We start from the raw sequence: 16,093 nt of genomic DNA, 5'->3' as shown, positions 1-16,093 counted from the left end.
CCAGGTTTTGATAACACATAGAGTTTATTAAGGGAATCTATTCTCTCCTTCCACCAAAAGACTCCCAGAACTTAGATTGTGTAGCTTGACAGCAAACACATTTACCCACTGAGCAATTGTGTTAGCCCTCTTACTTTCTGATGAAGTGGGGAGGTGGGGTAACCTATGGTAAGTTTATGGCTTTCCATTAGTTTTGGTTTGCCTAAGTTTAAACAGCATCTTGAATTAAATTTCTTTTAAAATTATAAAACAAAAACTCCTAAGTGGGATAAAGCTATTGAACAGAAATGTGAATATTTTTCATTTAAATTTATTTCATAGATTTTGAAATTTTGACATTAGAAATTGTTGAAATATATCACATAGTAAAACTCAAAACAAGGAAAAAGTATATGGTCAGTTTATTGATTATTCTATGTAATGTTTGCTATATTAACAAGAGACACTAGACAATCAATATTATGATGCCAACTCTATATTTCTTCTATCTGCCCTTTGTGCGTGTGTGTGTGTGTGTGTGTGTGTGTTTGTCCCAGTCTCTCACCATCCTCAAACTTGCCAATTATGGTAGATTGGCTAGCAAGTGAGCCCTAGTCCTCAGCCTGTTGTTATTTCCCTTGTGCTGGCATCATAAGCTTTTGTATTATGTCTACTAGTGTTTAGTGGTTTCTGAGAATCAGACTGAGGCTTTCATGCATCCAATGCAAATCTACACGCAGTGACCAATTTCTACACATTGTACATACTCCTTTCTTTTGGACAACACAGAATGGTACCTATTTTTTGACAACTACTAATCCAAGAGAGAATATATGAAAACAAGAAGCAAGACTGGAAGTCAATACTGCAGTCATATTGCAAGTATCTTAAAAGAAATCTATCATTAAATAAGCCTCCACTCTATCATTAAATAAGCCAATTATGACCAGTTCTTAGGGACAAGAACTGTGTGTTCACTGTTTTGATAGAGGAAAAATAATCATATATGAATTTATGATTTTAATATCAGCACAGAAACTATACACACAAATCACAGTTTTTCATTGATACATAAAATTTTAACCCAACTTCTAGTTGTATTTATTTGGTCTATGTACATATGCTTACATAAAAAAGACAGAAGGGAATTAACATTGAAAGTTTAACGCACGTATTTTTTCACTGTAAAGTATTGGGGTTATTTAAGGTAGCAATGCCTGTGTGGAAATACTCAAATATCATAAAACTATTCTAAGACAGAATAATTAGGTAATCATTTCATTAAATTAATTTCCATTGCACATAATCTTTAATTAGATCTTGATATTAAAATTTAATCTAACAATATGGTTAGCTAAATAGGACCAGCTTGATGTCAACACCAGAGGACATGGCAATAAGGATGGTCGAAATTTCACAAAGCCCACTCCTAGATGAATAGTCAGGCAACCAATGACCAGTAAGAGAAGAATAGGTGTTCTCCAGCGTTGAGGACCCTAACAGGTTATGCAGCCTCAAGCCATAAACACATGCACAAAAGTAGAACACTAATGTACTCATTAAGTTGTGTTTGTGCGTATGTGTGTGTGAGAGAGAGCACACACATATGTGTGACAAAAACATTTATAAGAAAAGACATTATGAATTTAAGAGACAGTGGATCATGACAGGAGTTGGAAGGATATGGGGGGCTAGTGATAGTGAAAACAAAGTTTAAATTATATAAAAAGAGACCATATAAGACTATAATATCCTGTCATTTTAATTTCAGAGAGAACTTGAGGCCAACAGAAACTTGAAATTGTCTCTAACAGAGGTTTAAGACATATTCTTCAAAGCACATTTTGTTTCAAATAAATTAGAATACGAGATTCAAATATTAGTAGACAAATTGAAGACTACTTAGCTTGATTCATTTTATGATGAAGAACGATGTCTTATAAAGAGTAAGCAAAATAATAATGTAATAAAATTGAAAATACTTAATTATTTGATTTCCTTAGTTACTGCTATTACAATTCAAAAATTAATTGAAGCACACTTTTCTAGTTAAACTGATCAACACTACTTAAAACAAAACTAAACTTTCCACTTTTAAGATATGAAACATTGATTTGCATTTAGAGAAGATTGCTATAACTGTATTATATATCCCTAAAGGATTTTTAATAAAAATAACAACAAAATAAAGTATCATGTTTTTCAAGAACAGTAAACAGTGTATTCACAAAATACTACTCTATAAAGCTATTTTCCAAATTTTATAGAGGCAATTGAATCTCACAAATTTTAAGTAGATTTCTGAAGAAAGGAGGCCATAATACCTGAACAAGTATTTCCATCCACTCTACATGTTGTTAATTTCTGTACATACATGGTATATTTTAGAAGTCTACTCTTATGAAAAGGCAATAATGATATTGTATGTTTTTTATGTATTTTTCTGAAAAAGAACAATACTGATTTCAAGTATATAAATAATGGCTTGAATAATCTTACTACAATTTCTTTTTAAGTTCAAAAGAATAGACAATAGAAAAGAATTAAGCAAATACAACCACAGATAACACACTGAAGTTTGAGAATTGTTCAAAATTAGCATGTGTATTAATATTTTTCAATCAGTATAATAGACTCAGACCATTAGAAGATGTTTGAAGCTTGATTCTATCAGATTTATCATTTATTATTCAAGAAATTGTAAGAATGCTTAGATAAGTTTTACCTACTCATTATGAGATTGTAATTGTTGACATTGTATTGTATCTCTGACCTGAAACTTTAATTCTCATTACATAATTGACACTTCTTACTCATTAACCGATAACCTTATGTTCTTGTCCCAGATCTTTGAACCACTATTCTTCTTTGCATTTCCATGTGTGTTATTTTAATAACCATATATACATATATACATATGCATAATATTTAAAAACATATCTATGCACATTCTGTAGGTGTCTTTGCATTATTACCTTATTTTGTTTACCATAACATTTTCATGCTCATGTTGTTGCATAATTATTTTCTGTGGTCAGGTTATACTAGAATGCTATACATATGTCTCATTTTATTCAGTCTGATCTACAAGCAAATGGCCTTCCCAATTTTTGTCTGGTGACTTTGTAACTGGAAAGCACAACAAAAACATTTCTATGGTTGAAATATTACATTTATTTATCTATTTTGTGACTGTATATGTCTGTGGGCTATAGCATACATGAGAGGTCAGAGGACATGTTGCTGGAATCGATTTCCTCTTTCTACCATAGAGAATCTTGAGACTGAACTCAGGTCACCAGGATTGGCAGGAAGTACTGACCTTTCTTATTAAAAAATGCATTTTTGAATATTTCTTTATTGTAGGAGAAAACTAACATGCCAATGTAATGGATGATATCATATGCATATTGCTTCTTATTTCACTGTTTAGTGATGGCAGAATGTATATATTATACCCGTTGCCATATTGTATCTTCTTTGAAAAGGTCATGTTCAGTGTCCCAGTGGGTAACACATTGTTCAAATGTATATTCATATGGGATGATTGGACTCAGTGGGAAAAGAATGAATATTAAGAAAGAAAAAAAAAAACAGCTGACTTGAATCTGGAAGGATGATATATTTGGGAGGACCCCAGAGGAGATGTAGGAAGTAAGGAGTTATATAAATGTTAAGATGTACATATCAATGAAATTTTTAAGGAAAAGAATGTTTTTTAAAGTACATATTTATGTCATTTGCCCATTGATTTTTTAAGAAATTTGTGGATTTGCTACTGAATTATAAGAGTTTCTAATACGCTTTGGAAAGTAGTCCTTATGAGATTTATGGTTTATAAATATTTCCTTCATGTTCACAGGGGCTGTTTTCAGTCCGTGAGGAATTCCTTCATATGCACATTTTACATTGGCCATGTTTCTGCTTGTCTAATTTTGGCTTTCTTGTTTTGATATTGGTGTCACATTCAGAAAATCTTTGCCAAAATAATAACTAAACTTTCCTAGTTTACTTTTAACATGTCACTTCAGTGCGATGTGTTATCTTCATTTTCTATTTAGTTGAATTGTCATTAACTTATTTATTAACTCTATATTATTTCTCTACATGAATACAGCCTTGTTATCTAATCAATTTTGAGTAATGGTTTCTATAGATTTCCAGTAGGCAGAACAAGCTGAATCCCTGTAGAGTTGTGTATTTGTGCATATCCAGTATTATCTGACTAGTATGTATTCTGAAACTTAAAATTAATTCTTTCCTTATTAATTAATAAGAAAATGAGATAAGTTTCTCTTTACATGACAACTGTGGCTCAAATAAAATCACGCTGCATTCAAACTTTTAGGAACTATTAAAATTCTATTTTCATGTTGGTTTTGAAAGATTTTTAAATATTTATATTATTTTAATTGTGTGTGTGTGTGTGTGTGTGTGTGTGTGTGTGTGTGTGTGTGGTGTGTCTGCATACGGTTATGTGCATGTGAGTTCCAGGGCCCTTGGAGGCTAGTGGTATTAGATATCCTGGACTTGTAATTATAGATGGCTGTGAGCCTTCTGACCCATGTGACATGAATTGAACTCAGGTCTTCTAGAAGTGCATAAAGTACTTTTAATTACTGAGCCAACTCTCTTGCCTACCTTTTATGATTTATTAAGAAAGAGGAAAATACCAAAATCTTCTCATATGTGAGTAAATATAAAGATGAAGAATGCCTGGTTATTGAAATGGAAATTAGCAAGTGTTACATAATTCCTGACTCTAGAAGCTGAGTCAAATCCCTGTTTCATAACTGCTCTAATGAGTGAATATTCAGACCAATAGCACACAAAGCATAATTAACTGATGTGTGCCACACATGGAGAACACAAATCTTAAACAGGAAACTGATGAGATTTTGGTTGGTCACTCATATTCTCTTCACTTAGATGAACAAACAGAATTACACAAAAATATTAAGTGTGTAATGGCTTTAGAAATCCGTGTCCATCAAATACATACAATGTGTCCTTGGATATAGAAGTTTGAATATTGTAATTTAATCATAAAGTGTGTGAATGACTGTAATTGTTGCATATGGCAAAATAATTTCCAAATATAAACATTGTTTAAAGAAAATATGAATAACCTGCACTTAAAAGAGGTGCAAGAAAATTTAGGTAATATAATGCAATACTTGCCGCTGTGTCCTCTTTAATGCCAACTTTTCAGGTCAAGGCATCACATTACGGTTTATATTAACATATTCCTGAACACTAACCAACTTAATTATTCTTACATGGCCACTAGGTACAATGTGAAGTGATTCTTCATTCCTTTTAGGTCCATTTATGCCATGCCAACCTACCTCAATATTCACATTTCCCTCTCTGTGTGATCAACATCCTCTATGTTTTTTTTCTTTTTTTTTGGTTTTTCGAGACAGGGTTTCTCTGTGTAGCTTTGCGCCTTTTCCTGGAACTCACTTGGTAGCCCAGGTTGGCCTCGAACTCACAGAGATCCGCCTGGCTCTTCCTCCTGAGTGCTGGGATTAAAGGCGTGCACCACCACTGCCCGGCTGTCATCCTCTATGTTTTTACATAATATCTGTGTTCATATTTATCACCTCTCAGCTTCTGTGTAGATTCTGTCATCTCAGTTTTTCTTAGAAATTTTGATGGCATTATACAAATGTAATTTCATAATATACAGATTTCTGATTGGCCTTTTTTATTTTAGTGTACTTCCCTTGAGATTTATTAAAATGCTCTGCTCATCAATAATCCAAATTCCCATTAGTGAGCAGTGTTTGGTGGTATAAGTAAACCAGCACTATTTTAACTATATACTTAGGGAAGAATATATGATCTAGTTTCATGTCCAGGCTGTAACAAACAACCCTGTCATCAATAGCTGTGTACAGACAGGTATTGGTGTGAACATAAGTTTTCATTTCTCTGGGATCAGTGCCCAGGAGTGCAACTGCTGGGTTATTTGGAAGTGCTGGGAGGTTTACACCTCTGTCATTTTTAAGTCCAGAGCTTCTTGCTCTTTAAACTCAAGATTTCAGAACAAAGACAAATTACAGTATGTCTAATGCTTTACTGAGGAAAACTACTCTTCTTCTTAAAAAAAAAATATGGCTTGACATGAGACCCAGCTCAACTTATGACTTCTTTCCAAACTCTCTGAAAGCTGACTTCATAGAGGCCATCTAGATTTCAATGTATCTCATTAAAAAAAATCTACAAATTGCAGTTCCAATTCCTCCACAAAGAAAACAACACTTGCTTCCCCCAACCACAACAACAATATCAAATTTCCTTTGGATATATCCTACAATTCACAGCCCACATAAATTTACCTAGCAGTCATCATAAACTAGGCTTATGCAGAAGTATTTTCAAAACAGATTATTCTTCAGGTTCTCTTAACAGAAGAACATTAAGTAGATGACTCAGGTAGAGAGCACACTTTCAGCAGTGACAGAGTGATCTCTGTACAAAAAGCAGAAAATTCATCTTCAAGAATCTCACAGCTTAAAGACTAACCTCATCATTCTTCTTAAGCCCTTAAGAAATTCTCCAGGCAAGTGTGACAGAGTGATAGATGACCCTTTGTTGTTCACTAATATTGGACAAGTCTGAGAGAAGATAGAAATGTTCCAGGGTCAAATGTTGCTAACATTCAGGCCTCCAAATGCTATAAAAACAATTGCGAAGATAAATGAGGATGTGTTTGGAAAAAAGTGGTAGGGCAACCAAAAAAGTGTCAATCACAGTTTTCTTCAGCTCACAATGCACAAATAGTTCTTATGGTTTCTTGAAAATGAATGACATCTCCACAGAGAGCAACAATAAGTTAGCATTATGGAACCATGGGAACATATGCATATTTGTAATTAAAAGTCAAGTGATAGATTTCAAATTTTCTCAGTTTGATGTTTCCCAGTCATGTTTATAAACAAAGTTATCTGACACTTCGTCACTTGTCATGACCTTATTTTATATGTATACTAATTATATTAAATGCCACTAGGTAACCATATTCTTAATGTTACTCATTAAGAATATGTGTATCACCGGGCGGTGGTGGCGCACATCTTTAATCCCAGCACTTGGGAGGCAGAGGCAGGCGGATCTCTGTGACTTCAAGGCCAGCCTGGGCTACTGAGTGAGTTCCAGGAAAGGCACAAAGCTACACAGAGAAACCCTGTCTTGAAAAAAAAAAAAAGAATATGTGTATCATAAGGAATAATGTATAGAATATCCACATCCTTAAAAATACTCAATACAATTATTTATTTAAATATATATTAAAAACACATAATTTTAGAACTGGAAGTGAAACAAAATGGTACTATAGATAGTGACCATGATAAGGTTCAAAACTTTTAAATTTCCTGCTAGAAAATAAACTAAAACATATTTGTTTGTTACTATTTTTCCTTGACTTTTGCAATACAAGGTCTCCAAAATAAGGTAATGAGCATAGAGTGTAAAGTATAAAGAGGCTAATCTTAGTTAACACTAGAGTCACCTCTATCTCCTTTAACATTATTGGCTTGGACCCAGAGATTATATCTGAGCTTCACAAGCACCAGGATGCATGAAAGGATGGCAGTAACTTCAATAAATCTTCCTTATACCAATAATTTGCCTTAGTGTCTACTTCTCAGTGAAAACTAAGGAAGAGTGCCATTGTAGCATTTTCTTTCCACATTTTCCACATGCCTGCAATGCTCTAAGATTCATATTTTGTCAATAATTCTTTTAAAGTGCTCATTTTTAGGGGCTGAAGTATATATATTTATATGTATATATATTTATATATATATAAAATGTAATTTTTATAGTTATATATTCAGACTGTACCCTATATGTGTATTCTATACACATAGACTATTTCAACTGTCAGATCTCATTAGATAAATTTCCTTGTTTTGTGGATTTTGCAGAAAGTTATGAATGTTGAAGTACAGAGAATAAATATATGTCGAGTAAGCTCAAGGATCACTTGAAAAGTGTGAGGGAAAGATTGTAAGAGGAAGTTGCAGGGTGGACTTGGATCAAACAGTATCTTCTGAACAGGACAGGACAGCTGCACTCTTGAATGCTAGCATCTGTGGTTGCTTCCAGAAGACCTTCACAAGGTAAAGACAGTCAAAGTCTCAGGACATAGGGAGAGGTACTCATAAGACCCACCTTGTGTGGAATTTGTTGATAGTTGATGGTTTCTGTGGGAAGAAGAGGCGGTTTGCTTTCAGCATGTGACCTCTGAAAGGGTGAGTGTGGTCCGGTGACTGGGGACACATATATGAGTATGTAGGAAACCCAAATTGGATTCTGGATTTACTGGGTTATAAAACCAAAGAGGATATGAATGCAAAATAAGGGAGTAGCTGTGTGCATCTAGAAGGAATTAGAGGAGGAGTGAGGTATTAACATAATCAAAATGCATTGTATGCACATATAAAAATATCAAGGAATTAATAAAAATATTATGTTAAATAAAAAATACCATGCTAAAATAAACCATACACTTTAGGTAGTATGTACTGTTTTATCATGCAAATATTCAAATATGTAATAGTAATACTTTTAGAGAAATGCATCTATTGAATATGAACAGGAAAATAAAAATAGTCTTGAGTTATATAATACAAAATTTATATAATAAATATATGATGTGGTATAACTAAATATTATAGTATATAATTATATAATAAGTATATTAAGTGATATATCTAAAATGGAAAAAGATGGGTAGGTAGATAGGTATATGATATAAATAAGGCAAGGATACAGGGTTGCTATTCAGAATGCACTCAAAAACATTTACATAATTTCAGAAGAATATGGTTGTTTGTAGCAATAACATTTTAAAAATGCTTAAAATAACAGAAAAATTGAAAATTGAGTGGTTTCTCAATAAGTGAGAAAAATATTATAAAAAATTAATATATTAGTAGCATTTATAACCAAATAAATGCATATAACATTCATTTCGCAAAATAAAGAATATTCAAATAAGATAGTTGATGAATGAAATATAACAATATTTCTGTAGAAATAAAGGTGTAAAAACTGCAGGTTATTGATACCGAATATAGGAGAATTTTCTAGTTCAAAGTAAATAAAATTAATTTTAAAGACTACCAAAGAAAAAACATTATTGAAGGTACGGTTGAAGATTCACATAGACAATCCAAAAGAATCCACTCATAACAAGTAAAATTGATTTTTTAAAATATTATACTACTAATATAAAAAACTTACTGAATTTTGCTGCAGCATAGCTCAAAATTAAAAATTTTAAGTTAAAAATATCACTGATGTCTATATCACAAAACGTTAGCTACTTAGGAAAATTTTATAAAGAGTTAGATTTTTATAGGAAGCTTCTCATATTTTTACTGGATAGAAAAAACATGTTATTAGCAAATGATTTATTGATATTAATTTCATAAACAGCTGAAGTAATGGATGCAGTTTAAAAATAAATTCATCCATTAGTTTTCCTTTGATGTCCCTGAAGCCCCTGGCTTCTACAATCCCTCCTCCCCCTCCTCAGCTGGACTCTCAGAGCTCAGCCCAGTGTTTGACCTTGGGTCTCTGAATCTGGCTTCATCAGTCACTGGGTGACGTCTCTCAGCTGACAACCTGGATAGTCTCCAATCTGATCACAGGATTAGTGTTAGATAAGAAGGATTTTGTGTCATTGTTTTGCAAACTGTGTATTAACCTTAATGAGTAAACATTCATCCTGTTGTAATACTTCCAGTTTTGAAGACTGGTGACTCCAGTGCACACTCATAAAGTAAAAAGAAATTCAGTGTCTTACAGTGCTACCATAATAACTTTGATCATGCAGATTCAATGAAAGGGTCCCCATGCACTGCCCACACTTGCCCTGAAACCCACTGATGTTGAACACTGTGGACCCTTCTAGGGACAGATGAGTATAAATGCTTCTCTAGGAGGTTATAGTTTTGTAACATTTCCACATCACATTTTCAGGTGCAAAATTACTCTGTTAATAACTCATGAAATTTTTGATTCAAACTGATCTGCTAAGAGGTAACAGCCTGGAATTATCCACCAACAACTATGACTGTGTGTTCTTTCTGAATCTTTCCATAACTCAGGATGTGCTGTTTATGTTTTGTATCAATTAACTCGCAATAAGCACCAAAAAGCAATTTTCATTTTACAGAAACAGAGGGTTTACAAAGATCCTGAATGTTCAAGTAACAGAGCTTTGGTCTCACTCACTAAAAGGGTATCTGCCCCATTAATGCCTTCCACTCCAGAGGTGCCCTGTGGCCTGATGATATGAAGCAAGTGGAGCTGTTGATTAAGCTTGGCCATTGCAATGCCAGAGCTCTACCCTTAGACACAGCATGCTAACTTTATTTTATAATAAATATGTAAGTAATAAATACTAATGCATTTCTGAGCCAAGGTTTTCATTCTTACACAAAATAAATTTGTTAGTTGCATGGCATATTTACCCCCTTTTATAAAGGAATCATGATCTATGCAAATCTGATTTACTTTATAAAAACTGGCATCCTGAGAGCATTAAACTGCTTGGGGTGAGCTTTTAATGCAGTAAGTGTTCTCAACAAGTTTTCAATACACGTGTCTCTAGTGAAGGTGAAGGAAGTAAAGAACCACCCACGTTTTCAGATCCAAGGAGATCTTATGATGTAGATCTGGGTCAGAATTTAGGTATTCTAGGACTGAAATCCATCCTCTTAACCAGAAATGTATGATTCTGAAATCATATGTAACACATTAGAGAATATAAAATGATGCAGACTCTAGCACTATATAGCTCTACAGCGATATTTTGCAATTCTATTCAATCTACTATTTCATTTCAACTGCCAAAGTCACATAAAATGCATCATGTCTTGATACTCTTAAGTATCAATTACCTTAGATTAAAAATTATAATCTCTGATTTCTGATTTCAATAGTCATTTAATTTTCAGTGTTTTTTTTTTTTTTTTTTTTTTTTTTTTTTAGTGGCTATGATGGAGTACTTTAATCATATGGATTAGATTTGGTGCAATACCCTTAGGGGATTGGTATGGGTAAGACTGAGTTTTTTAAGAAACATGACAACTTTGAATGTTAAAAGTTATTAGGAATAATCATCTTTTAATTGATAATAAAGTATCATAAAAAGAAGATGGGGAGATGGCTCAGTAGATAAAATACTTGCCATGTAAACATAAGGAACTTAGTTCAAATCCCTTGTAACATATTGTGGCAAGGCCTATAAGTACAGCACTGAGTTGGCAGAGACAAAAAAGATATTAGAGACTTGTTGGCCAGTCAAAATGGTGAGTTTCAGAATCAGAGAAATACCTTGTCTCAAACAATGTGGACAGTGATGGATGAAGATACTTCCATTCCCATTGTCAACCTCTGGCCTCCACACACACTGGCACAGGTGAGTGTAGCCACAAAAAGGCATGCAACACAGGTGTGCATACACAAAGACATACACTACACAGACACACTCCCACAGCAGCATAGACTTCACACACAAATAAATATAAACACACAACTGGGCCAGTGAGTTATCTCGGTGGATAAAAGCCTTTGCTGCCAAGTATGATAACTTGAGTTCAATCCCCAGAACCCATATGGTGGAAAGAGGAATCAGACCCCCCTACAAGTTGCCATATGATCACTATACATTATCCATGTCATACAACACCTCTGCCATACACAAAAAATTAAAAATAAATAAATAAAATGAAAAAGAACATAAAAGGTCATTCAAACAAATACTATCTTTTTTTTATTTGTACATTTGACATTTCCCCCCTACATATATGCGTATATACTGTGGGAGCCCACCAAAATTCCAACTTGTGGTTTGTTTGTTTTCATTTGAGAGTCAGAGTTTATGTTGCTCTCCAAGGCTGCATAATAGAGTACAAAGCCATGGTTACCAGGTGCCTTATACTTCAAGGCCTAATCACAAGATGCATTGCCATGGGGCGTGGTCACCAGGTGTTTTGAAGGATCTACACTTGTTTGTATGTTGTGCTTTGATCTTGAAAAGTGAAGGTCTTTTGCCTCTCCCATTGCTAGTGTATAAAAAACCCTTTAGAAATATACTCGAAGCTGGGCGGTGGTGGCGCACGCCTGTAATCCCAGCACTTGGGAGGCAGAGGCAGGCAGATCTCTGTGAGTTCGAGGCCAGCCTGGTCTACAGTGTGAGATCCAGAAAAGGTGCAAAGCTACACAGAGAAACCCTGTCTTGAAAAACCAAAAAAAAAAAAAAAAAAAAAAAAAAAAAAAAAAAAAAAAAGATACTCGAGGCTGCTGGCTATTGACCCAGGGCCCTCCTGAAGCTGTCTTAGCTGTCTTGTGTGTCTATCTTTTTTTTTTACCTCCTCTACTTCTATATTTCCTATCTAGTATTTCCCAATTCTTCACTCCCTGCTTCAAGGGACCCTTCAAAAGGTCGGGCAAAACCCCAACACTGGACTCTGACAGTATATCATGTATTTGCCTATTGCCCATAAGCCCCAGAAGCAAGCATCAGATCCTCTTGTTGTGCCCAGATCGTGACCCCAGAGAGACCACCAAAGACAAGCATGCCAGAATGCAAAAGCAAGGTTTAATTCTGAATATCCAATACAAGCCTAGGCAGGGACTTCGTCCAATACATCCAAAGCAGTGGAGGCTGGAGGAAGTACTCACCTATCTGCAAGCTCAGTTTTTAAAGGGAAAAATCACAAGGTAGGGGTGCTAGTACGGGTACAGTTCTGATTGGCTCGCTTCTAGGGGCTTTCTAGAAATCATGGCTTAATCTTACTTCTAAGGGAGTGGTTGCCTGCCACCATTTCTCATTGGCTGTCCTCAGGTGGTCAGTTACCCTGGAAACCAGGGAGAGGACATTCCATAGTCTGGCAGGCATTACCTCGTGACTATCTTGTGACTCTGTACTTTTACACTTCCTGGTTTCTGGAATCTGAACTGACTTGTTTCAGTAACTATTGGCCTATTTCTAGAAGGAGAAATCTTAGGCCTTAGTTTTTGGGTGAAGGCATTTTGGTCTTATTTCTAAGATGGCTCATTTTGGTCTCACACTCTAATAAGTAGTATTTCAGACAATTGTGAGCTACTGTGTGGTGGTGGGGAAGGGACCCATCTCTTGTATAAGAAAGGAAAATGCTTTTAATCACTGAGCCACTTTTCCAGCTCTTGGATGCTTTGAGTGAAAAATGTCTCTTGTGGGCTCATGTATTCCGAGTACTTGGTTGTGCAGTTTGGAGAGATTACGAAGTTTTAAGCCGTAAGTCTCTTTGGGGGAAATATGTATTTATTGGGGGTTGTGATTTGAGAATTCATAGATTTGACCCACTTCCAGTTTACTCTTTCTGCTTCTTACCTATGCATGTATTGAGATCTTAGGTGCTCTGGCTGCCTGCTGCCATGATCCTGTGCCCAATTGTTATTGACTATCCCTCTAGAATCATAAGACAAAATGTTTTTTTTTTCTTCTGTAAGTTACTTTTGTTCATGTTGGTTTATGGTGGCAACAAAAATGAACTAAAACAAACTAAATAATTTTGATTTTGCAACATATATTTACTTGCTGCTTCCAAAACTATATAAATGGGTTTTATTACAGATTTTTCAATTTTGATCTCCTTTCATTTTCATAATTTATATACAAGATTAATGAGGCAGACTATCATTTTTCCTCCTTAGATGATTGTTTTAAACAATGTAATTGTTTCTTTATAGAACTTTTATTAGTATGACACTAAATGATAGATTTCCAGTGAAAATGAGAATGTACCTCCAGGGGAAAATTCTGTCATGTTAGGCAGTGTTGCTTGACTTTTGCACATGTCTAACTTCGTTCAGGATTGCTTAGCTCTCCTTTCATTCTTCTCGTCCCATTGCATTAAGAGGGTTTAGGCTTACCTCAGAGGTTCAACTGCCAGAATTGTCAAAACTTGAGTGAGAATAATTCTGTTAACAGACTTTTACAGCAGTGGATGATCTGAAGCCAACCACCTTGAAGAAGAATTGACTTTCAGATGTTTTAGCAGAATACAGGTTCCAACAGTAGCGGTAATTTTAGCTTCCCATTGACTGTCAGTTGAAAATATATAGGAAATGATGTGCTATTTGTGGAATTCTCCATAAAAGGTTTAAAGATTATACATTTCGACATACTCAACTGACAACCTGTGCTTTACTTCACATAAAAATAATCACACATTGAAATGAAATAAACACTTTAGGGCTCATAAAACACATAGAACAAATTTTGTTCCTTAAGTCATGTTTCAAAAAGTCAAATGAAATTTAAACAAAGATGCCATGAATAGTAGCTGAAAATTATATAATAATATGACATAACATGAAGCAATGGTGTTAGTTTAATATTTTAAAAAGTAAACATTTTTCTTCACTAAACCCTAGTCTATTCTTATGTACTTATAAGTTGAAATCTATTTTTTCATGTAAGAAACAGCTCAACAAGAGCACATATTTGACACTAAAAACAGAACAGTAAACCTTTCTCATTTTTTCTCTGGTCTCCAGCGTATATGAAATATTTAAAATATAGCTAATGTCAAAAACACAATCTTTATATTTAAGACATGACACTGAATATACAAAATGTAATCTTCAATCATGAAAATTCTGAACGACACAAAATTACCGGTTTCAAAGCCATACTGAATAACAAATGAGTTGTCCTCACAAACTCAGAGTCTTTTTCTCATTATAGTTATTTCATTTATATGACTATGAAGTAAAAAACAACCTTGAAAATGTTGTACTAGCTAGAAAAAAGTACGAATCTTTTTCATCTTAATCATTTGAAATGAAACAAACCCATGATTAGTAGCCAAATTAGAAGCATAAAAATGAAATCCTGTAGGATGCCATCAATTGGTACTCATTGTGTTGGGACTTGCATACCTGTGATTTATTTTTAGGGTATCAGCTGCTTGTTTTCTGTGTTTTTAAGGTATCTTTAAATTCATGGTAATGGGTAATGGGGCTTTCACAGTTTGTTTTCAATCTAATTTTAGACTCTAGACCACCAGTTTAATATAAGATTCCAACTATCAGAATACAACCCGGAAAATCATGCAAAAGATTTTAAATATATTTTTCAAACCAGGTCATGTTTTTATTGTGGGGGGGGGGCTGCTGTATAATTTTATCTTGTGCCATCAGTAGTTTAGTAATCAGAGAGTGTCTTTGACAGTTTATTTCTTCTATTGAAAGGTTACAAGCTCCTAAAAAGTGAATGCATGTGTTTCTTTTAAAAGGGTTAAATGCATAAACTAATATTCCTATCAGTGTAAAAGGACCCTGGGTACTCAAATTATATATATATATAGAGAGATATAGATATAGATATAGATATAGATATAGATATAGATATAGATATAGATATAGATATAGATATAGATATAGATAGATAGATATAGATATAGATATAGATCCTATAACCACACCAATAAGAACTGAAAGTAACAAAATATCCCTCTTCTTTTTTTTTTTGGGTTTTCGAGACAGGGTTTCTCTGTGTAGCTTTGTGCCTTTCCTGGAACTCACTTGGTAGTCCAGGCTGGCCTTGAACTCACAGAGATCCGCCTGGCTCTGCCTCCCGAGTGCTGGGATTAAAGGCGTGCGCCACCACCGCCCGGCTTCCCTCTTCTTAGAATATTTTGTTGGAGAAATAATGAGATAGTTTCAAAAACAGCAAAAAGTGATAGAATATTATTAGCAAGATCGTACTTTTGTGTGTGAAATGTTTTTCTCAAAACTGAATAAATTGATATTTTAAGACATACAGTGTGATCTGGTACAGTGATTTTTGATCACATGAGTATAATTGACAAACTCACACATGTATACCATTTGTAATGATGATCGATATGTTCTTATGAATTCTATGTGTTTATAGCACCACGTCTGCTTGCCAGAAATCTATTATGACTTCAGTACCACAGAGACTAAGCATGTATGAAATGTGGTATTCATTAGAGAAGGGCATGGTAGAGGAATAAAAGCAATTCAGAGCCCATAAAATCAAATCAGATTTGATTTTAATATGACTATTGGGTCAAAC

The sequence above is a fragment of the Peromyscus eremicus genome, chromosome 11 (genome assembly GCF_949786415.1).
Source record: "Peromyscus eremicus chromosome 11, PerEre_H2_v1, whole genome shotgun sequence".
Taxonomy (NCBI): Eukaryota; Metazoa; Chordata; class Mammalia; order Rodentia; family Cricetidae; genus Peromyscus; species Peromyscus eremicus.
This window is presented reverse-complemented; position numbering follows the sequence as displayed.